The sequence below is a fragment of the Melanerpes formicivorus genome, unplaced genomic scaffold, assembly GCF_026170545.1.
Source record: "Melanerpes formicivorus ecotype bairdi unplaced genomic scaffold, bMelFor1.0.p_v2 SCAF_10, whole genome shotgun sequence".
Classification (NCBI taxonomy): Eukaryota; Metazoa; Chordata; class Aves; order Piciformes; family Picidae; genus Melanerpes; species Melanerpes formicivorus.
Window position 1 is genome coordinate 209,189 of NW_027142362.1, and position 23,186 is coordinate 232,374.

A 23,186-nucleotide genomic window follows, 5' to 3' on the forward strand; every position below is an offset into this window, starting at 1 on the left:
CCTCAGAACCATTCAGATACCCCCAAATTCCCTTTTCATACCCCCCAGGCCCACTTTAGATAACAGCAGACCCCTGTAACAGACTCCCAACACAGCAGGTCTGGGGCAGGTCCTCCACCTCTGCCTGGGGAGCAGCTTTGCTGAGCTCCCTTCCAGGCTTTTTCCATTCCAAGAAAAAACAACACACCACAAGCACACACAAAGTTTTAATTGAGAGAGACACAGTTGATATTTCTATTTCCAGTTCAAACCCTCTGTGGCCTGCTCAGGCTGTGCTTTTCTATTCTGGAAGCATTTCAAGATAACAGAGATCCAGGGGGAGTCAGGTCAAAGCCTTGCTGCATACAAATCACTGTCCTGCAATCTCCTGCTAAACAGCACCGCTTTCCCTCTGCTGGAACATCTCACACTCACACTTTCCCAGGGCTTTCCCTCCCCTCCAAGAACGTTCTGGCATTTCAAACATTCAGGTCTGCAAGCAGCCTTAGTGGGAGACTGCCCCCACCCCTCCCTCACTGATCCTCTGCTGCACCCTTACCACCCCCACGTGGCATCACAGAAGGAAAGACAGCTGAGCGGCTACGCTCCTCTTCTTTTTATCACCCCGAGCTGGGGACAGCCTTCTGGGTAAGGTTTCCACCTTCAGCAACTGGCTGAGCTTTGCTCTCATCCACTAAACCCTTCGGTGGTTTCAGCTTTCTGAGCCTGTGTTGGCACAAGTCCTCATCAGGGCACTGCAAACAGAGACAAACCTTTCTTCTGTCCAAGAGATCCAGGAAGAGGATGGCTGAGCAGACACTTCTAAAGAAAGTAACTCACCTAAATCTCACATTTGTCCCAAGTTTGCAACAAAAAAACACTCTGTGAACAACAGAGCGGTGCTCCCACGGTGGTCACCAGCTTGCAAGCTACAGCAGAAATAAAAACCTTTTTATTACAGAAGCACTGGCAAAATTTTACAGACAAATAAGTGCTGTGATTGAGCTAAACTGTTCCCTGAAGAATCCCCCCGGTGTTTAGGAGGGTTAAAAAGTGCAAAGAACGTCCACAACAGATGCTTAAGCCTAGAAACAAGCCAGGATGCCTGCAAGGGAAGGAGCAGTTGCTCCATGTGAAGACATGATGAGAAGCTTTGGAGAGTTTGATTTGAGTCTGCCCTCTCACCTGCATTGCCTGGCACGTGGACTAACTGAAAACTGGTCCTTAGTGTCCCTGCTGAATACTGCTTCCATACCACTTAAAATTTCCTTCCAACTCATTAAAAGCACGGAGGCATCACATAAGAGCAACAGAACAAAAATTATTCTCTCCCAAAGAAGAGGATCACTGGGAACACAAATTGACCCTTACACCTGTGGCATGTTCACCCTGAGCACAGAAAAGCTGTCCAGAATCGAAGCAAAATGGACTTCAAACGGACACAGTAAGAGCTGCGTGGTACCTCAACCATTTTGCACTAGTGCAAGTGACAATCCACATGGAAGAAGGATGGGATTCTTGCACAACAGGACTGCAGCTCATTATGCCAGGAGACATAAACAGGCAAAAAATCAGCTGAGGCAGGCCTTGGATACAGCTTGTGGCGACTAAAGGATAGTCTGAGAGTGCTTTCCACATGAAGAATATCTGAAGGAGCAGGACAAGAAATGATGATACACAGCAGTGCTACGTTCTGTCTGCCTTGACAAAGATTGCCAAAAGGACAAAACAAGGCCTCAGAAGTGCCAGTTGCTCCCCGCCCGAGGGAAAGAGGGAAGCCTCCAGCCCCGCAGGCAGCTCCCCATGGGCACCCCCCGGCCAGCTACCCGCCCGCAGACACCCCCAGCTCTGCAAAGTCTTCCCGCTTTCGCTCGACTCACCCAAGCGGCGCACGGCACACTTCCGGTCGGGACCGCAGACGGGCGCCGCAGCAGACGCCCTGGGCAATGGAGCTGGGCATGCAACGCAGCGGCCAGAGCGGCTGCACGACCCTGCTTACAGGGGGCTGGAGCCGCCGCTGGCATTTCAAAGCGCCCGGGATGCCAGGGCACTGACCGGGCCCTGACTTACAGGGCGGCCCTGGTCCCAAAAGGCCCACGGAGGCTCCTTCTCTCCGCTTCAGGGGCATCTTGACCCACACCCCGCTAGCCGGGGGAGGTGCCCCACACAGGCTGCCAGCTGAGCGCAAAGGCACTCGGACCCCGACCCCTCTTACGGGCGGGTCGAAACCCAGGGAGCTGAGAGCTTGGCCTGGCCCCGCAGCTACAGGAAGACAGCAGCCAGGCAGTGGGGCATCACGGCCAAAGGCCGGGGGGCTGTGGCCCCAGCCCCGAAGACGGGGTGGGGCGGGGGGGAACAACACGCTAAGATAAGCCCCACACACTCCCTGGCCCCATGCCTCTGAAAGGCCGGGACCAGATCTACCCGCCCTGATTACAGGGGGGGTCCCTCCTTGAACCTCCCGCCGGACACCGGCAACGCACTTCCCTGCCTACAGGGCGGTCGCTCTCGGCCCGGCACTCCCAAAAAGCCCCACGGAGAGCCACGGGCTCTGGCCTGCGCCCACTTACGGGCCGGCCCTCCTGGCTGCAGCACAACACCACCTCTTCAGGAGCCCAGGGACTGACCTCAACCCTCTAAGGGTTTGTTCCTGTTAGCTGCCAAAAGCAGCCTCCCCAGCCCTGCTTACAGGGACCTTGGGCTGCTGCTGGGGACAGAAGGGGACAGAACGGCACAGAAGGCTCCATAACTCGTCACACAGGCCCCGAGTGCGGGGCTGTTAAGCTGACAGGGTGCCAAGGGAACAGGCTGCCATGAAGGCAGAGACCCAGGCCCTGAACTACAGGGGGGTCACCTTGCCGCAAGACGACTTAAGCGGCTTCGCTGTGTCCATCCAATCAAAGGAGGGGCAAGCCGAGCTCCCACCCCACTCGAGGCCTCCAAGGAGACTGCCGTGGAACCGCCCAGAGCCCCTCTTTCCCTCCTGGGAAGCCTAAGCTAAGCTACAGCCTTTTCTAAGGGACCTAAAGGACAAGCAGACTCAGGCACACAGAGGCAAGAGGGGCCACACACACAGCCCTTCCCAAGAGAGGGAGCAAGCTCTGGGCAGCCACTGGTGGGGCAGGCATCCTTAACCCCGAGCAGGAGAGCAGAGGGTCAGACCTGGCCCCCCCGGGGATGCATGCAGGTAGAGGGGCCTCAGGATGCCAATCGTTGTGACATGCCCCAAGTACAGGGCGTCACGCTGGCCAGGCCGCCAGCAGCCGAGAAACTGTTTAAAGGGCCCTCCCCTGCTTACAGGGGGGGCTGGGGTCCAGGCAGCTACACTTCCCCCCATACGGGCCGAGACGCCGGCTCGGACCCTCCTTACAGGGTTGCCAGTCTCCGTGCAGCCAAGGAGCTAGGTGGCAAAACGCCTACAACAGCAAAAGCAAAGACCGAGCCCTGCTTACAGGGAGGTCGCCCAGCACAAAGCCAACCAGGGCACCCTAACGGTGCTGGCAAAGATCTTGTGTTACCACAGCCAAATTGAGAGGGAGGTCTCATTGCCCAGGGCGCCTTTCTCCTGTCCTGCTCTTCAGCCAGACGCCGCTCCTCTTGCCTCGCCGCCTCTTGCCTCCGCCGTGTGTTGCCTCGCCGCCTCTTGCCTCCGCCGTGTGTCGCCTCGCCGCTCCGCAGCGGGCCTCTTCTTCCTTCTGTGCCAGCCACTGCCAAGGAAGGAGGACAGAGTTAGGCCTCAGAAGTGCCAGTTGCTCCCCGCCCGAGGGAAAGAGGGAAGCCTCCAGCCCCGCAGGCAGCTCCCCATGGGCACCCCCCGGCCAGCTACCCGCCCGCAGACACCCCCAGCTCTGCAAAGTCTTCCCGCTTTCGCTCGACTCACCCAAGCGGCGCACGGCACACTTCCGGTCGGGACCGCAGACGGGCGCCGCAGCAGACGCCCTGGGCAATGGAGCTGGGCATGCAACGCAGCGGCCAGAGCGGCTGCACGACCCTGCTTACAGGGGGCTGGAGCCGCCGCTGGCATTTCAAAGCGCCCGGGATGCCAGGGCACTGACCGGGCCCTGACTTACAGGGCGGCCCTGGTCCCAAAAGGCCCACGGAGGCTCCTTCTCTCCGCTTCAGGGGCATCTTGACCCACACCCCGCTAGCCGGGGGAGGTGCCCCACACAGGCTGCCAGCTGAGCGCAAAGGCACTCGGACCCCGACCCCTCTTACGGGCGGGTCGAAACCCAGGGAGCTGAGAGCTTGGCCTGGCCCCGCAGCTACAGGAAGACAGCAGCCAGGCAGTGGGGCATCACGGCCAAAGGCCGGGGGGCTGTGGCCCCAGCCCCGAAGACGGGGTGGGGCGGGGGGGAACAACACGCTAAGATAAGCCCCACACACTCCCTGGCCCCATGCCTCTGAAAGGCCGGGACCAGATCTACCCGCCCTGATTACAGGGGGGGTCCCTCCTTGAACCTCCCGCCGGACACCGGCAACACACTTCCCTGCCTACAGGGCGGTCGCTCTCGGCCCGGCACTCCCAAAAAGCCCCACGGAGAGCCACGGGCTCTGGCCTGCGCCCACTTACGGGCCGGCCCTCCTGGCTGCAGCACAACACCACCTCTTCAGGAGCCCAGGGACTGACCTCAACCCTCTAAGGGTTTGTTCCTGTTAGCTGCCAAAAGCAGCCTCCCCAGCCCTGCTTACAGGGACCTTGGGCTGCTGCTGGGGACAGAAGGGGACAGAACGGCACAGAAGGCTCCATAACTCGTCACACAGGCCCCGAGTGCGGGGCTGTTAAGCTGACAGGGTGCCAAGGGAACAGGCTGCCATGAAGGCAGAGACCCAGGCCCTGAACTACAGGGGGGTCACCTTGCCGCAAGACGACTTAAGCGGCTTCGCTGCGTCCATCCAATCAAAGGAGGGGCAAGCCGAGCTCCCACCCCACTCGAGGCCTCCAAGGAGACTGCCGTGGAACCGCCCAGAGCCCCTCTTTCCCTCCTGGGAAGCCTAAGCTAAGCTACAGCCTTTTCTAAGGGACCTAAAGGACAAGCAGACTCAGGCACACAGAGGCAAGAGGGGCCACACACACAGCCCTTCCCAAGAGAGGGAGCAAGCTCTGGGCAGCCACTGGTGGGGCAGGCATCCTTAACCCCGAGCAGGAGAGCAGAGGGTCAGACCTGGCCCCCCCGGGGATGCATGCAGGTAGAGGGGCCTCAGGATGCCAATCGTTGTGACATGCCCCAAGTACAGGGCGTCACGCTGGCCAGGCCGCCAGCAGCCGAGAAACTGTTTAAAGGGCCCTCCCCTGCTTACAGGGGGGGCTGGGGTCCAGGCAGCTACACTTCCCCCCATACGGGCCGAGACGCCGGCTCGGACCCTCCTTACAGGGTTGCCAGTCTCCGTGCAGCCAAGGAGCTAGGTGGCAAAACGCCTACAACAGCAAAAGCAAAGACCGAGCCCTGCTTACAGGGAGGTCGCCCAGCACAAAGCCAACCAGGGCACCCTAACGGTGCTGGCAAAGATCTTGTGTTACCACAGCCAAATTGAGAGGGAGGTCTCATTGCCCAGGGCGCCTTTCTCCTGTCCTGCTCTTCAGCCAGACGCCGCTCCTCTTGCCTCGCCGCCTCTTGCCTCCGCCGTGTGTTGCCTCGCCGCCTCTTGCCTCCGCCGTGTGTCGCCTCGCCGCTCCGCAGCGGGCCTCTTCTTCCTTCTGTGCCAGCCACTGCCAAGGAAGGAGGACAGAGTTAGGCCTCAGAAGTGCCAGTTGCTCCCCGCCCGAGGGAAAGAGGGAAGCCTCCAGCCCCGCAGGCAGCTCCCCATGGGCACCCCCCGGCCAGCTACCCGCCCGCAGACACCCCCAGCTCTGCAAAGTCTTCCCGCTTTCGCTCGACTCACCCAAGCGGCGCACGGCACACTTCCGGTCGGGACCGCAGACGGGCGCCGCAGCAGACGCCCTGGGCAATGGAGCTGGGCATGCAACGCAGCGGCCAGAGCGGCTGCACGACCCTGCTTACAGGGGGCTGGAGCCGCCGCTGGCATTTCAAAGCGCCCGGGATGCCAGGGCACTGACCGGGCCCTGACTTACAGGGCGGCCCTGGTCCCAAAAGGCCCACGGAGGCTCCTTCTCTCCGCTTCAGGGGCATCTTGACCCACACCCCGCTAGCCGGGGGAGGTGCCCCACACAGGCTGCCAGCTGAGCGCAAAGGCACTCGGACCCCGACCCCTCTTACGGGCGGGTCGAAACCCAGGGAGCTGAGAGCTTGGCCTGGCCCCGCAGCTACAGGAAGACAGCAGCCAGGCAGTGGGGCATCACGGCCAAAGGCCGGGGGGCTGTGGCCCCAGCCCCGAAGACGGGGTGGGGCGGGGGGGAACAACACGCTAAGATAAGCCCCACACACTCCCTGGCCCCATGCCTCTGAAAGGCCGGGACCAGATCTACCCGCCCTGATTACAGGGGGGGTCCCTCCTTGAACCTCCCGCCGGACACCGGCAACACACTTCCCTGCCTACAGGGCGGTCGCTCTCGGCCCGGCACTCCCAAAAAGCCCCACGGAGAGCCACGGGCTCTGGCCTGCGCCCACTTACGGGCCGGCCCTCCTGGCTGCAGCACAACACCACCTCTTCAGGAGCCCAGGGACTGACCTCAACCCTCTAAGGGTTTGTTCCTGTTAGCTGCCAAAAGCAGCCTCCCCAGCCCTGCTTACAGGGACCTTGGGCTGCTGCTGGGGACAGAAGGGGACAGAACGGCACAGAAGGCTCCATAACTCGTCACACAGGCCCCGAGTGCGGGGCTGTTAAGCTGACAGGGTGCCAAGGGAACAGGCTGCCATGAAGGCAGAGACCCAGGCCCTGAACTACAGGGGGGTCACCTTGCCGCAAGACGACTTAAGCGGCTTCGCTGCGTCCATCCAATCAAAGGAGGGGCAAGCCGAGCTCCCACCCCACTCGAGGCCTCCAAGGAGACTGCCGTGGAACCGCCCAGAGCCCCTCTTTCCCTCCTGGGAAGCCTAAGCTAAGCTACAGCCTTTTCTAAGGGACCTAAAGGACAAGCAGACTCAGGCACACAGAGGCAAGAGGGGCCACACACACAGCCCTTCCCAAGAGAGGGAGCAAGCTCTGGGCAGCCACTGGTGGGGCAGGCATCCTTAACCCCGAGCAGGAGAGCAGAGGGTCAGACCTGGCCCCCCCGGGGATGCATGCAGGTAGAGGGGCCTCAGGATGCCAATCGTTGTGACATGCCCCAAGTACAGGGCGTCACGCTGGCCAGGCCGCCAGCAGCCGAGAAACTGTTTAAAGGGCCCTCCCCTGCTTACAGGGGGGGCTGGGGTCCAGGCAGCTACACTTCCCCCCATACGGGCCGAGACGCCGGCTCGGACCCTCCTTACAGGGTTGCCAGTCTCCGTGCAGCCAAGGAGCTAGGTGGCAAAACGCCTACAACAGCAAAAGCAAAGACCGAGCCCTGCTTACAGGGAGGTCGCCCAGCACAAAGCCAACCAGGGCACCCTAACGGTGCTGGCAAAGATCTTGTGTTACCACAGCCAAATTGAGAGGGAGGTCTCATTGCCCAGGGCGCCTTTCTCCTGTCCTGCTCTTCAGCCGGACGCCGCTCCTCTTGCCTCGCCGCCTCTTGCCTCCGCCGTATGTTGCCTCGCCGCCTCTTGCCTCCGCCGTATGTTGCCTCGCCGCCTCTTGCCTCCGCCGTATGTTGCCTCGCCGCCTCTTGCCTCCGCCGTATGTTGCCTCGCCGCTCCGCAGCGGGCCTCTTCTTCCTTCTGTGCCAGCCACTGCCAAGGAAGGAGGACAGAGTTAGGCCTCAGTAGTGCCAGTTGCTCCCCGCCCGAGGGAAAGAGGGAAGCCTCCAGCCCCGCAGGCAGCTCCCCATGGGCACCCCCCGGCCAGCTACCCGCCCACAGACACCCCCAGCTCTGCAAAGTCTTCCCGCTTTCGCTCGACTCACCCAAGCGGCGCACGGCACACTTCCGGTCGGGACCGCAGACGGGCGCCGCAGCAGACGCCCTGGGCAATGGAGCTGGGCATGCAACGCAGCGGCCAGAGCGGCTGCACGACCCTGCTTACAGGGGGCTGGAGCCGCCGCTGGCATTTCAAAGCGCCCGGGATGCCAGGGCACTGACCGGGCCCTGACTTACAGGGCGGCCCTGGTCCCAAAAGGCCCACGGAGGCTCCTTCTCTCCGCTTCAGGGGCATCTTGACCCACACCCCACTAGCTGGGGGAGGTGCCCCACACAGGCTGCCAGCTGAGCGCAAAGGCACTCGGACCCCGACCCCTCTTACGGGCGGGTCGAAACCCAGGGAGCTGAGAGCTTGGCCTGGCCCCGCAGCTACAGGAAGACAGCAGCCAGGCAGTGGGGCATCACGGCCAAAGGCCGGGGGGCTGTGGCCCCAGCCCCGAAGACGGGGTGGGGCGGGGGGGAACAACACGCTAAGATAAGCCCCACACACTCCCTGGCCCCATGCCTCTGAAAGGCCGGGACCAGATCTACCCCCCCTGATTACAGGGGGGGTCCCTCCTTGAACCTCCCGCCGGACACCGGCAACACACTTCCCTGCCTACAGGGCGGTCGCTCTCGGCCCGGCACTCCCAAAAAGCCCCACGGAGAGCCACGGGCTCTGGCCTGCGCCCACTTACGGGCCGGCCCTCCTGGCTGCAGCACAACACCACCTCTTCAGGAGCCCAGGGACTGACCTCAACCCTCTAAGGGTTTGTTCCTGTTAGCTGCCAAAAGCAGCCTCCCCAGCCCTGCTTACAGGGACCTTGGGCTGCTGCTGGGGACAGAAGGGGACAGAACGGCACAGAAGGCTCCATAACTCGTCACACAGGCCCCGAGTGCGGGGCTGTTAAGCTGACAGGGTGCCAAGGGAACAGGCTGCCATGAAGGCAGAGACCCAGGCCCTGAACTACAGGGGGGTCACCTTGCCGCAAGACGACTTAAGCGGCTTCGCTGCGTCCATCCAATCAAAGGAGGGGCAAGCCGAGCTCCCACCCCACTCGAGGCCTCCAAGGAGACTGCCGTGGAACCGCCCAGAGCCCCTCTTTCCCTCCTGGGAAGCCTAAGCTAAGCTACAGCCTTTTCTAAGGGACCTAAAGGACAAGCAGACTCAGGCACACAGAGGCAAGAGGGGCCACACACACAGCCCTTCCCAAGAGAGGGAGCAAGCTCTGGGCAGCCACTGGTGGGGAAGGCATCCTTAACCCCGAGCAGGAGAGCAGAGGGTCAGACCTGGCCCCCCCGGGGATGCATGCAGGTAGAGGGGCCTCAGGATGCCAATCGTTGTGACATGCCCCAAGTACAGGGCGTCACGCTGGCCAGGCCGCCAGCAGCCGAGAAACTGTTTAAAGGGCCCTCCCCTGCTTACAGGGGGGGCTGGGGTCCAGGCAGCTACACTTCCCCCCATACGGGCCGAGACGCCGGCTCGGACCCTCCTTACAGGGTTGCCAGTCTCCGTGCAGCCAAGGAGCTAGGTGGCAAAATGCCTACAACAGCAAAAGCAAAGACCGAGCCCTGCTTACAGGGAGGTCGCCCAGCACAAAGCCAACCAGGGCACCCTAATGGTGCTGGCAAAGATCTTGTGTTACCACAGCCAAATTGAGAGGGAGGTCTCATTGCCCAGGGCGCCTTTCTCCTGTCCTGCTCTTCAGCCGGACGCCGCTCCTCTTGCCTTGCCGCCTCTTGCCTCCGCCGTATGTTGCCTCGCCGCCTCTTGCCTCCGCCGTATGTTGCCTCGCCGCCTCTTGCCTCCGCCGTATGTTGCCTCGCCGCCTCTTGCCTCCGCCGTATGTTGCCTCGCCGCTCCGCAGCGGGCCTCTTCTTCCTTCTGTGCCAGCCACTGCCAAGGAAGGAGGACAGAGTTAGGCCTCAGTAGTGCCAGTTGCTCCCCGCCCGAGGGAAAGAGGGAAGCCTCCAGCCCCGCAGGCAGCTCCCCATGGGCACCCCCCGGCCAGCTACCCGCCCGCAGACACCCCCAGCTCTGCAAAGTCTTCCCGCTTTCGCTCGACTCACCCAAGCGGCGCACGGCACACTTCCGGTCGGGACCGCAGACGGGCGCCGCAGCAGACGCCCTGGGCAATGGAGCTGGGCATGCAACGCAGCGGCCAGAGCGGCTGCACGACCCTGCTTACAGGGGGCTGGAGCCGCCGCTGGCATTTCAAAGCGCCCGGGATGCCAGGGCACTGACCGGGCCCTGACTTACAGGGCGGCCCTGGTCCCAAAAGGCCCACGGAGGCTCCTTCTCTCCGCTTCAGGGGCATCTTGACCCACACCCCGCTAGCCGGGGGAGGTGCCCCACACAGGCTGCCAGCTGAGCGCAAAGGCACTCGGACCCCGACCCCTCTTACGGGCGGGTCGAAACCCAGGGAGCTGAGAGCTTGGCCTGGCCCCGCAGCTACAGGAAGACAGCAGCCAGGCAGTGGGGCATCACGGCCAAAGGCCGGGGGGCTGTGGCCCCAGCCCCGAAGACGGGGTGGGGCGGGGGGGAACAACACGCTAAGATAAGCCCCACACACTCCCTGGCCCCATGCCTCTGAAAGGCCGGGACCAGATCTACCCGCCCTGATTACAGGGGGGGTCCCTCCTTGAACCTCCCGCCGGACACCGGCAACACACTTCCCTGCCTACAGGGCGGTCGCTCTCGGCCCGGCACTCCCAAAAAGCCCCACGGAGAGCCACGGGCTCTGGCCTGCGCCCACTTACGGGCCGGCCCTCCTGGCTGCAGCACAACACCACCTCTTCAGGAGCCCAGGGACTGACCTCAACCCTCTAAGGGTTTGTTCCTGTTAGCTGCCAAAAGCAGCCTCCCCAGCCCTGCTTACAGGGACCTTGGGCTGCTGCTGGGGACAGAAGGGGACAGAACGGCACAGAAGGCTCCATAACTCGTCACACAGGCCCCGAGTGCGGGGCTGTTAAGCTGACAGGGTGCCAAGGGAACAGGCTGCCATGAAGGCAGAGACCCAGGCCCTGAACTACAGGGGGGTCACCTTGCCGCAAGACGACTTAAGCGGCTTCGCTGCGTCCATCCAATCAAAGGAGGGGCAAGCCGAGCTCCCACCCCACTCGAGGCCTCCAAGGAGACTGCCGTGGAACCGCCCAGAGCCCCTCTTTCCCTCCTGGGAAGCCTAAGCTAAGCTACAGCCTTTTCTAAGGGACCTAAAGGACAAGCAGACTCAGGCACACAGAGGCAAGAGGGGCCACACACACAGCCCTTCCCAAGAGAGGGAGCAAGCTCTGGGCAGCCACTGGTGGGGCAGGCATCCTTAACCCCGAGCAGGAGAGCAGAGGGTCAGACCTGGCCCCCCCGGGGATGCATGCAGGTAGAGGGGCCTCAGGATGCCAATCGTTGTGACATGCCCCAAGTACAGGGCGTCACGCTGGCCAGGCCGCCAGCAGCCGAGAAACTGTTTAAAGGGCCCTCCCCTGCTTACAGGGGGGGCTGGGGTCCAGGCAGCTACACTTCCCCCCATACGGGCCGAGACGCCGGCTCGGACCCTCCTTACAGGGTTGCCAGTCTCCGTGCAGCCAAGGAGCTAGGTGGCAAAACGCCTACAACAGCAAAAGCAAAGACCGAGCCCTGCTTACAGGGAGGTCGCCCAGCACAAAGCCAACCAGGGCACCCTAACGGTGCTGGCAAAGATCTTGTGTTACCACAGCCAAATTGAGAGGGAGGTCTCATTGCCCAGGGCGCCTTTCTCCTGTCCTGCTCTTCAGCCGGACGCCGCTCCTCTTGCCTCGCCGCCTCTTGCCTCCGCCGTATGTTGCCTCGCCGCCTCTTGCCTCCGCCGTATGTTGCCTCGCCGCCTCTTGCCTCCGCCGTATGTTGCCTCGCCGCTCCGCAGCGGGCCTCTTCTTCCTTCTGTGCCAGCCACTGCCAAGGAAGGAGGACAGAGTTAGGCCTCAGTAGTGCCAGTTGCTCCCCGCCCGAGGGAAAGAGGGAAGCCTCCAGCCCCGCAGGCAGCTCCCCATGGGCACCCCCCGGCCAGCTACCCGCCCGCAGACACCCCCAGCTCTGCAAAGTCTTCCCGCTTTCGCTCGACTCACCCAAGCGGCGCACGGCACACTTCCGGTCGGGACCGCAGACGGGCGCCGCAGCAGACGCCCTGGGCAATGGAGCTGGGCATGCAACGCAGCGGCCAGAGCGGCTGCACGACCCTGCTTACAGGGGGCTGGAGCCGCCGCTGGCATTTCAAAGCGCCCGGGATGCCAGGGCACTGACCGGGCCCTGACTTACAGGGCGGCCCTGGTCCCAAAAGGCCCACGGAGGCTCCTTCTCTCCGCTTCAGGGGCATCTTGACCCACACCCCGCTAGCCGGGGGGGGTGCCCCACACAGGCTGCCAGCTGAGCGCAAAGGCACTCGGACCCCGACCCCTCTTACGGGCGGGTCGAAACCCAGGGAGCTGAGAGCTTGGCCTGGCCCCGCAGCTACAGGAAGACAGCAGCCAGGCAGTGGGGCATCACGGCCAAAGGCCGGGGGGCTGTGGCCCCAGCCCCGAAGACGGGGTGGGGCGGGGGGGAACAACACGCTAAGATAAGCCCCACACACTCCCTGGCCCCATGCCTCTGAAAGGCCGGGACCAGATCTACCCGCCCTGATTACAGGGGGGGTCCCTCCTTGAACCTCCCGCCGGACACCGGCAACACACTTCCCTGCCTACAGGGCGGTCGCTCTCGGCCCGGCACTCCCAAAAAGCCCCACGGAGAGCCACGGGCTCTGGCCTGCGCCCACTTACGGGCCGGCCCTCCTGGCTGCAGCACAACACCACCTCTTCAGGAGCCCAGGGACTGACCTCAACCCTCTAAGGGTTTGTTCCTGTTAGCTGCCAAAAGCAGCCTCCCCAGCCCTGCTTACAGGGACCTTGGGCTGCTGCTGGGGACAGAAGGGGACAGAACGGCACAGAAGGCTCCATAACTCGTCACACAGGCCCCGAGTGCGGGGCTGTTAAGCTGACAGGGTGCCAAGGGAACAGGCTGCCATGAAGGCAGAGACCCAGGCCCTGAACTACAGGGGGGTCACCTTGCCGCAAGACGACTTAAGCGGCTTCGCTGTGTCCATCCAATCAAAGGAGGGGCAAGCCGAGCTCCCACCCCACTCGAGGCCTCCAAGGAGACTGCCGTGGAACCGCCCAGAGCCCCTCTTTCCCTCCTGGGAAGCCTAAGCTAAGCTACAGCCTTTTCTAAGGGACCTAAAGGACAAGCAGACTCAGGCACACAGAGGCAAGAGGGGCCACACACACAGCCCTTCCCAAGAGAGGGAGCAAGCTCTGGGCAGCCACTGGTGGGGCAGGCATCCTTAACCCTGAGCAGGAGAGCAGAGGGTCAGACCTGGCCCCCCCGGGGATGCATGCAGGTAGAGGGGCCTCAGGATGCCAATCGTTGTGACATGCCCCAAGTACAGGGCGTCACGCTGGCCAGGCCGCCAGCAGCCGAGAAACTGTTTAAAGGGCCCTCCCCTGCTTACAGGGGGGGCTGGGGTCCAGGCAGCTACACTTCCTCCCATACGGGCCGAGACGCCGGCTCGGACCCTCCTTACAGGGTTGCCAGTCTCCGTGCAGCCAAGGAGCTAGGTGGCAAAATGCCTACAACAGCAAAAGCAAAGACCGAGCCCTGCTTACAGGGAGGTCGCCCAGCACAAAGCCAACCAGGGCACCCTAACGGTGCTGGCAAAGATCTTGTGTTACCACAGCCAAATTGAGAGGGAGGTCTCATTGCCCAGGGCGCCTTGCCCATGTCCAGCTGTTCAGCCCGGTTCTCCTCCTCTTCTCAGCTCCTTTCGCCCCCCCGCACCTTGCCTCGCCGCTCCATAGTGGGGCTCTGTGCCAGCTGCCTCTGAGGAAGGAGGACAGAGTTAGGCCTCAGCAGTGCCAATTCCTCCCCGCCCAAGGGGAAAAGGTATCACTGCTCCTCCATCACTACAGGGTTTTTCTGTTCAAAATGTCCTTTCTCTCCTTGCATTATCTTAGCTTCTATTTTCAAAATTTTCATCCTCTGCCCTACAGATTTCCTTCTCAATTCCAGGCATAATTTCCCTTCCTCCCGTCCAAAATGGCCTCTGTTTCCCTCCCAAACATCCCCTTTCCTCCTTCCACCTTTCCTCAGCTCTTCCCTCCCATGCCTTTCCTCCCCCTCACTCTCCCTCCTAAATAAGCTGTGATTTTCCCTCTCAAATCCTCGTTTTTGTCTCCCATAGGTTAACTTTCCTGTTCATTTCTGTATCTTGTCTCACAGATATTTGCCTTAAGTCTTCCCTCCAAGCTGCTTCCTGTGTCCCCTCTTCTTTGCTCAGGTTTTCTCAGGACAATTTTCACCTTCTCCCTGTGGGTTGCCTCAGGTTCCCTCCATGCCCGCTCTGCCCCCAGCACATTGCCTCAGCTTTTCCCTCCGAAAGCTTTGGCTTTTATCCTGTATAAACTGCCTCCATGTTTTCCCTCCAGGATGTCACCTCTGCTCTTGCTTACCTCAGGGCTTTCTCTGTTTGCATTTTCTGCCCCACAGATCCTCTCAGTCTCTGTGCCCAAACGTCACTTCTCTGTCCCCGAGTCTGCTCCCTGCAGAGCTTCGTTCTGCCTGAAGGAGCAAACAGCAGAGGCACACTCAGGAGGTGCTGAGCTACAGAGGGAAGTGCCTCAGGTTTTAACGAAACAGAAATTGTCCCCGAGCTGATTCCCCTGCCCCCGGCCGGTCTCACCCTGCGCCCTCACGAACCTGCCCAAGCCCCTGCGCTGCCTGCCCTGCCCTGCCCTCCGGCATCCGCAGCTCTGCCCCAGGAGCGGATCCTCCCAGACCCCAAGCCCAGCGCAGCTGCGGGCTGCGGCCCGGCCCGGCCCTGCCCCGGGCCGCGCCGGCCGCTTCCCGTTCCCGCCCCGGCAGCTCCTGAGGCGCGCGGCGCGCGCCGGCCCCTCTGGCGGGAAGGGCGCACAGGTGAGGCCGGGACCCTCCGGGCGCTCACAGTCCCCACAGCCAGGCGCCTCCCCTTGCCTCAGGCGGCGGCCGCGCGGGAACAGCGCGCGCTGGTGCCTGTGGCGCGGGCAGGGCGGGAAAGCCGCCGCGCGGGAACCCTCAGGGCGCTCACAGCCCCCAACACCCCACAGCCCCCCCCCCGCCGCGGCGCCTTCTGTGGCGCTCACAGACACAGCCCCCCCCAGCCCGGCCACCCTTAATGTCCTTTTATTAAAACCAATACAAACACGTGTATGTTCCGGGCTGGAGATGACAGCACCTCAGACACTGCCTACACAAACTCCTCCCTTCAGCTGCTGCAGCTCTGCCCCAGCCCAGCCCCGTTCCCTCTCACGCACCTCAGCGCTGCCTTCAGCGCTCCGCCACCCCCCGCGCTGCCCCAGCGCTGCCCCTGCGCTTCGGGAGCCGTCCTCGCACCCAGCCCGTCTACCGGCGCCTCGGCTCAGCCTTCCCCGCAGAGCCGGAACTCCCCCAGCCGCTGGAATGCCCTCCGGGCCGCCCTGGCAGCCCCCCCTCGTGTTCATTGCACTGAGGACATCTGCACCGACGGGCGGTTGAAGCTGCACGGCGAGCGCCTCAGGCTCTAAGCTCCCGCAGGTCTCCCCGGGCCAGCCCTCCCTGTCCCCGCTCGCACCTGGGCTCCTGTCCCTCGCGGATCCGCCAGAGCCCCCCTGAGGCGCCTGCCAGGTCTCCATCCGCCGGAGCGCTGCCACAGCTGCCCTCTGAGCGCAACTCCCAAGTTCAGCGGCGCCTCTGGCCGGGGCCGGTCCCGCCCGGGCCGGGCGCCTCTGGCCGCTCGAATTCTCGCGCTGAAGCCCTGGGAGGAGCCCAGGCCCCGCCCCCGGCCCCGCCCCGCGCCTCAGGGCGCTCAGTCTCCTCCGCCGGCGCTGGCGCGCCCCCCAGAGAGCCTTCGGGCACCCCTGCTGCTCCCTCTATGAACTGTATCTCCATCTGTAGTGTTCTGAGCGGCCCAGGAGGGACCTCACAGTTACAGAAGGGAATTTAAAACGTCCCTCTCGGCCGCCCCAGGCCCCCCCTGCTCGAGCCCCCCCCGCTCCCTCTCCCGCACCTGCCCGGGCCCTGCCTCAGGGCGCTCCGCGGTGCTTGCCAGAGCTCAGCGCCGGAGCTCTGCCCCAGCGCCGCCTCCGCACTCCGCGGCCGCAGGCTGGGGTTGAGCTCTGGCGGCAGAGCCGAGCGCCTCTGCCCCTTGCAGGTCTCGCACCGAGCCCGGGCCGGAGGGGCAGCGGCCGGCGCCGAGCGCTGCGGTGCGGCAGAGCGCTGGGGCGGGGAGCCCCGGGGCGCACAGACCCCGGCCCCGGCCCCGCCGCGGTGCTCACAGCGGCCCCGGCTCCGAGCCGCCCCCCCAGCGCTCTTCCCCGTCCCTCAGAGCTCTCGCAGCCGCTCGGCACACCGCAGGGCCGCCCCTGCCTCCCCCGCCCGGCTGTGCCCCCGGCCCCCTGCCGCGCCTGGGGCTGTCCTGCCTTGGAGCTGTCCTGTCCCAGCAGCACCCTCGCCCCCTGCGGCCAAAGGAGGAGGCGGGGAGGCAATAACAATATTAATGATGTATTGATCCAAACGCCGCCGCGCAGGAGACACAGAGCTCTGCCTCTCCGAGCAGGGCTCCCAGGGCTGACAGCCCCGACATCACTTTGCAGTCAGCGCATTTAGCACTGGCACTCACCCATCTCTTCTGTCTGTTGCTCTCCTCACTTAAACCCTTTGATGGTCCCCCCTTCATCTGGTGTCTTCAGTGGAATTGCAGGATCTTAGATTTTGGGGTCTCCCAGCATCGGGGGGGCTCACTCTGGTGTTCATTGTCCCCCCCCCCCCCATGTGAGGAAATGGCCTCAAGTTGTATCAGAGGATGTTTAGGTTGCCTGTTAAAGAAGCTTCTTCACTGAAAGCTTCTCAAAAGACTGGAATAGTTTCCCCAGGGAAGTGGTTGAATCCCCATCCCTGCAGATGCTTAAGAGACAAAGAGATTGGGATGAGACTTGGCAGTTTGTGAGCTGTTGGGACTGCGGAATCTGAAAGGCCTTTTCCAACCCAAACGATTCTATTATTCTATAAAACACTCACCTGCAGACAAGCTGATGAGCAACTTCCCTCTGATGGAAAGCTTCTGGAGACCGTGAGAAACGAACTCACTGCTGAAAACTTATAACCAGTTTATTATAAAATAAAGGCAACACAGCACTGGGCGCAGAGCGAGCTTGCTAGAGCCGCACCCCCACAACACGAGGTGAGCTGATAGAGACGGCAAACAGACATATTCATATATTAAAGCGTACATATTCATATATTCCCCAGCACGCTCCCACCCCTCTCCATCAGGACAGACCAAACCTGCACTTTTGACCTGGCCAGTCTTTAGACCTGTTGGCACCTCCCCTTTCCCTCCCAATACCCCACACAATACAGACCATCAGCCCAACGATCCAGCCCCACGCTCCCCAGTAATCCCCCTTGCGAAAGCCAAATATTATAACCAGTTTCTCACAATCCCTCCCCTTCTTTCTACTACATTTGGCTTGAGCCATAATAACCTAACTTGGCAACAATTCTACAACAACCAAAAGGATTCCCAATTTCAACTTCCTGGTAAAGGGAATGGGATAACAACTGATGTTCCTTGCCTGAAAGTATTTCCTCTTTTACTTTAATAGGTGCCATACACAGTGAGTGGCTATGCTATATATACCAATACCTGGGTGACAACTTTCTCCCTCTGAGTGGTTAATCCTGGGAATTAGGAGTCCAGTTTGACTTGCAACTCCACTCACATGGCCTATGGGGTTGCTGCCCACAGCCATGGTTCTAGATCTTCTTTGTGGCAATTACAGAGGTCTACCCGGCCTTGCCTCCTTCAATCCCACCAATGCTCTGCTCGGACCGTGTCTCCTTCCCTTGTCCAGGGAGGTTGTACCAATTTCGAACCCCGACCTCTTTCTAGTTTGTGATATTTTCAGGCAAGGACCATTACCACTCCTATTCTGATACTGGAACTCATCTTTATGTCCTCCATTTAGGGTACCTCAGTCCATTCAGTGGATGGATCCAGCAGTCCTTTCTGTATTGCAGTCCCTGTGGTCCCACTAGCCGAACACAGTTTTTGGTACTTTAACACAAAGAACACAGATGAATCCTCTGTCCTAATCACTTGAAATTAGAACTACAACAGCATACATTTATAACCACACACACTCTCAGCACATCATTGTAGTGCAGCAGAAAAATTTACCATCACTTTTCTAAATAGCCAGTTTACCATTACACTTTACCCATCCCCAATGACATCAAGTCCCAGGATCTTTTATACACCGAATGAAATCCTTGGTATTTTCTTTCAATGCAGATTCGATGTCACACAATGTCAGATGTTTCAAAAGGTGGGTTTGTCTCGCTAGTTCCAGAGCCTTCAGACCAGAGGTGTTACAGGTGCAAGTCAGCCAGGTTCAGAGGCACATTCCTGAAGTGCTCCTTTTACTCAGGAAGCATGTGTCCACCCTTGTTCTGCAGTACGGACAGCTGGATCTGTTGTTAACAAAACCAAGAAAAGATCCTTCCCAGGGGGAAATTAGTGACTCTCCTTTCCAAGTTGTTATTAACACTTTACCCCCAGCTTCAGTCCCATATACATCAGGAATCCCAAAGGTGGGATCTGAGACCAGAACAAAACAAAAAGCCGCTTTCTGGGCCTCCTCTACTAGTAAAGGTCACTGATAAGCAAATTGGCCCTCACCTACTTACAGAATCTAATAACTTGGAACAATGCCCTACAGGATTTTTAATTCCAGTCCAGTCCTGGGTCAACACCCCATATAGATGTACAAAAAGATCAAATTATTTGTCCATGTCAGGCAAATTTAAAACAGAGCATCAATCAACATTCTTTTATTTATCCAATCACTCATCGTCTTCTGGACTCCATTAATATTACTATTGAGGGCTAATTTATCATATAAGACTTCTACCTTTTTTTCCCTCTCTATCCATAATCACCAGTACCCTTACAGCAGTTACCAACATTCTAGCTTTTGTCTTCTGTTTCTCTACATCCCTCCTTACAAACACCTTCCGAGCTTCACGTAGTAATTCCTCTAAACCTCTGTCTTGCCAATCCTCAATCTTTTCCAATTTCTAATATCTGCCCATGGTTTTGCCACAAACTGCATCCTGAGAAGTATCACCCCAGCTGCAGAGCTGGGATCTATTCCAGAATAGAGCTGCAAACTTCTCTTTAATCCTAGCATCCACCCCATAGGAGGCTTCCTCTGATGCTCACTATAGGCTTTATCAAAATTTCTGGGCACAGCTTCAATTCCTTGTCCCATGTTCTGTCTCCCCTGAAGCTGTTGATGGTCCCACTGAGGATCTTGATTAGGCCACTTCTGATTTCTTGGTGGCCCCCCCACTCTGATTTTACCTCTCCCATATTCTCACACCAGCCTGTCTGCCTTTTCCTTGTCTTTGTCCTGAAATATGGGAACAGGGGTAGGGCGTGAAGCCCTGATCCAAACAGCAGCATATTCAGCTTAAACCACTTTTTTCTTTGATTTTCCTTCTCTCAACTCATCATCCCAATACTATAATATGATCCCCAAGGCGCTCTCTGAGATGGGGATGGGAGGCAGTTCTGATGACTTGCTTTTGTCCCGTTCTCCCGATCACTAATCACTGCCCGGGGGTCAAAACCGAGCGGCGGCAGTTGAAGCGCCGGCTCCGAGCCGCTAGCCGGCTCCCTGCGAACGACCGACCCCCCTCGCTGTGCCGATCCCCTGCAAAGTCCAACCGCAAAGAAACCTCACCCGCCGCAGCCCAGGTCCCTGCCCTCCCTCCTGCGGAGGCCTGAAACCACGGAAAAAAACCTTCCCGAAGCAGGGCCCTCAAACCGAGGTCCCCCCCTAGAAACCGGGACGTCAGACCCGCGAGCGTGACCGCGCCACGGGCCCCCACGGCCCCGGCCCCTCCAGAAACCGGACCGCAGGATACCAAACCCCCGAGACCGGGCCCCTCACCGCCGGGACGCCGGGACGCAGCGCCGGTTGCCCAGTCCCTACGGACGACCAGTCTCCACAGCCCCCAGACCGTAGAAACAACGCTGCCCCTTCACAGCCCGAAAGCAGGGCTGTGAAGACCACCTGACTACCATCCAGAATCCTGGAAACCCCACCCACAGTGAAATTCCGGGACCCCGTAGCCAGGACCCCTACCCAGGCAAAACTCACCGAATGGCCTGGATCCTATGCACCCTGATTGACACGAATTATCACTCCGTACAGCACACCCACCAATTCTTCAGAAAAAAAAATGACTATCCACAATCCAAACAATCCTTGCCCTGGGGCTTGAAGAGACACAATCCTCCTTCCAACCCCAGTTGCCCCTTCTCCCTAGATCAACAAGTTATCTACACCTAACCCCCCTCTATTTTCTTCTGACCATCATCTGCCCCTCTTCCAGAACTACCCTTATGTCCAACTGAACTCTCTCTCCCTAGTAAAGTTACGTCTTGCACTTGGTACTAAGATATACCCTAGCCCAATTGTAGCTTCAATCTCCAATTTAACATCCTTAGCTACCGGGACTTTAAACCTTTCCCCTTTTGCCCCTAAAACTCGCTCTCCACACCCCCTCTAGGAACCCTGGTAACACGAGTACCCCTAACCCTCCTTCTCCGACCTGAGCCTGGCCACCTCCTGGGCCTGCTCCTTTACCAGTCCCTGGTGGGCACGGCTCAGCCATTGCAGCTCTCCCTGCAACAGCTCCTGCTCCGCCCGCCGCACTACCGCAGGTGCTGGTGCAAACGCTGACTCGCAGCTCCGGCTGCTCTACGTGCAGCCCCTACCCTAATGGCCCCGGCTCCAGGCCCGCCCGGAGCCGATCCAACTAAGCTTAAAAAAAAAACCCTTAAGATCTCTCTTCTCCTTGGGCACTCATTTCAAATGCCCAACCTTCCCACAATCTACTGTTCTCTCTAGGCCCTTCCTCCATTACCCTTTTTGCCTTATCCTTATCCTGCGTACTGTGCCTCCAACCCGCAACCCCAGAGGACTGTCCAGGGGTACATCCCTGGGTGCCCTTGTTACTCCCATGTTTCCTGGGGCTGCTCTGGGATTCGGATGAGCTCAGGAAATCATTTGGTTTGCACTTCATGGCTCCTGTGTTCAGCTGTAGAATGACCTCCTTGCAACATGGAATACAGGCTTCTGAAACTGGAGCATCTGTCCCACTGAGACTTCCACGACCTGGCACTCTTAGGCAGGCACCAACAGGGTGGCATCAGCCTGGCACTGGAGCTGGGTGTTCTGAGCAGCTGAGGAACCCTGGGGAACACCTGCAGAGAAATGTTAGTTCCTCTGTAGGGGAGCACCAGACTTAGAGACAGACTTCTGTATTCTGGGCACCAGCTGCCACTCTCAGCAGTGCCCAACTGCAGAGCAAGGGCCTGCACCTTCATCCCGATCCAGGTGGAGGGAGAACTGACAGGAACACAGCTTCTCTGCTGCAGTTGTAGCATCCCCACAGCCTCACTATCAGCCTGTGCTACAGGAACACAGCCCCTGTCAGAATCTCCCAGGGTCAGGGGACAAACAAAAGCGTTCCACAAAGGAACAAATCGAAGTCTCTTTGCCACCCCCATTATTCCTATCAGAGGCTTTCTACTCATTTAACTGCTCTGTTAGAGACTATACTGACAGAAACTTCAGCTCCTAGGGAAAAGCTCGCACCGAGCAATTTCCTTTTCAGCCTTTCCCTTCTGACCAACAGAGATAAAACCCTACCTGGAGCCCACACAAGCCAAGCAGAAGGAGATCCCCTGCTAGGCTACAGGGCGAGGCTGCACGCTGGCATCCATGCTCATGGATTTGCTGTGGCAGCCATGGCCCTTGTGCTGATCCTGCTGCTGCTGCACATCTTCCTTGCTTGGTCAATGAAGTGGAAAGCAAGGAGTCAGTGTGTTAACAGTCTGAAATGCAAAGAAGAGAACTCAGTTACTCACATTGTAAAGCTGTGAGTAGGTTTGCACGCACTACTACATAAGCATTTTGTTTTCCTTTAGTACTCACTTAACTCACAGAACTGGGAGCTGATGCCGTTCAGAACCACACAGTCAGCATCTGATGGAAATGGGAGCACCAAGAAGAGAGTTTGGGACACTGGGAGGACACAGGGGCCGCACTGAGGAGGAGAACTAAAGGTTAATGGGAACACTGCGACACTCGGGAAGGCATTAGGAGCACTAAGAAGGGAATTGGGAGTTACTGGGAGGAACACAAAGAACACAGGTGCCACACTAAGAGAACACTTACTGTTACTGGGAGCAGAGGCCTCCTGGCGCGCCCCGCCGCAGAATCCAAACGGTCCCAGCACCACGAACCTGCCTCCAGCTCTAGGGGCCCACCACCACCCACAAACAGAGCCAAAACAGAGTGCAAGAGTTTCTACAGGAAAACCCCGAACTGCGGCAGAAGCATACACTTGCCACAGACAGGGCAGAGGAACCACGAATCCCACCAGCCAGGACGACACAGCGGCCGCCGTTTTAAAGCCACCTGCGCACACGTGCGGGCAGAGCCTCACTGCGACGTGTGCGCCGTATCCGTAGCAGCGCTCAAGACGCTACCACACTGGTGTGAGCGCAGGCACTGAGTTTATGGCTACGCTCGAGTCACTGTCCCTCTCCCCCCCTCTTCCCCTCTCTCCACTTAGAATTTTCAGGCATTTCAAGCCTTCAGCGTAGTTAGGCTGCAGCACTGAGCACCGACGGGGTGGCCCATGACATTGCACAACTGCAGTGCTGACCATTACACACGCGATGGCAGCACTGAGCGCCCCCGGGGCGGCAGATGCTGGTGCACAGCTGCAGTGCCGACCATTACACACGCGGGGGCAGCACTGAGTACTTCCCTGGCATGGGGTGTAGCTCAGCTTCGTCCTCTTCAGATTTTTTCCCATTTAAATGAAAAAACACAACGCGCAAAGATGTTTTTCATTTGTATAGACCCAGGCTCTGTTTGTGTTTCAAGCCCCCATGTGACTTTTATTATTCAAAAAGCCTTTATAAAATAGAGGAGATAGAGGGGGGTCATTTCAAAAGATTTTTTACATATAAATTCATACAGTTCCTCAGTCTCTAGCTGAAAAGGAAAGGTTTTTTTCCTCCATATTGCCTCACACCACTACTTACATGTGTAAATATTTTGTGATCCCCTCCAAGAATTTCAGCATTTTGAGGAATTTTCCCCCAGCCC

General features: G+C 59.6%; 2 long non-coding RNA genes across 3 annotated transcripts; both read right to left on the reverse strand.

Moving 5' to 3' along the window:
• Positions 1-191: 191 nt before the first annotated feature.
• LOC137444039 (uncharacterized) lies at positions 192-1,736 on the reverse strand. The gene is made up of 2 exons (XR_010988050.1): positions 820-1,736; positions 192-734 (listed from the first exon to the last, which is right to left on the reverse strand). It is a non-coding gene; the product is annotated as an uncharacterized lncRNA (long non-coding RNA).
• An 11,949-nt stretch (positions 1,737-13,685) lies between these two features.
• LOC137443569 (uncharacterized) lies at positions 13,686-21,881 on the reverse strand. 2 transcript variants are annotated; one of them, XR_010987940.1, is made up of 4 exons: positions 21,717-21,881; positions 17,011-21,268; positions 14,430-14,538; positions 13,689-13,800 (listed from the first exon to the last, which is right to left on the reverse strand). It is a non-coding gene; the product is annotated as an uncharacterized lncRNA (long non-coding RNA). The 2 variants fall into 2 exon arrangements; XR_010987939.1 differs by lacking the exons at positions 17,011-21,268; positions 21,717-21,881 and adding an exon at positions 15,566-15,932 and having other exon boundaries at positions 13,686-13,800.
• Positions 21,882-23,186: the final 1,305 nt, after the last annotated feature.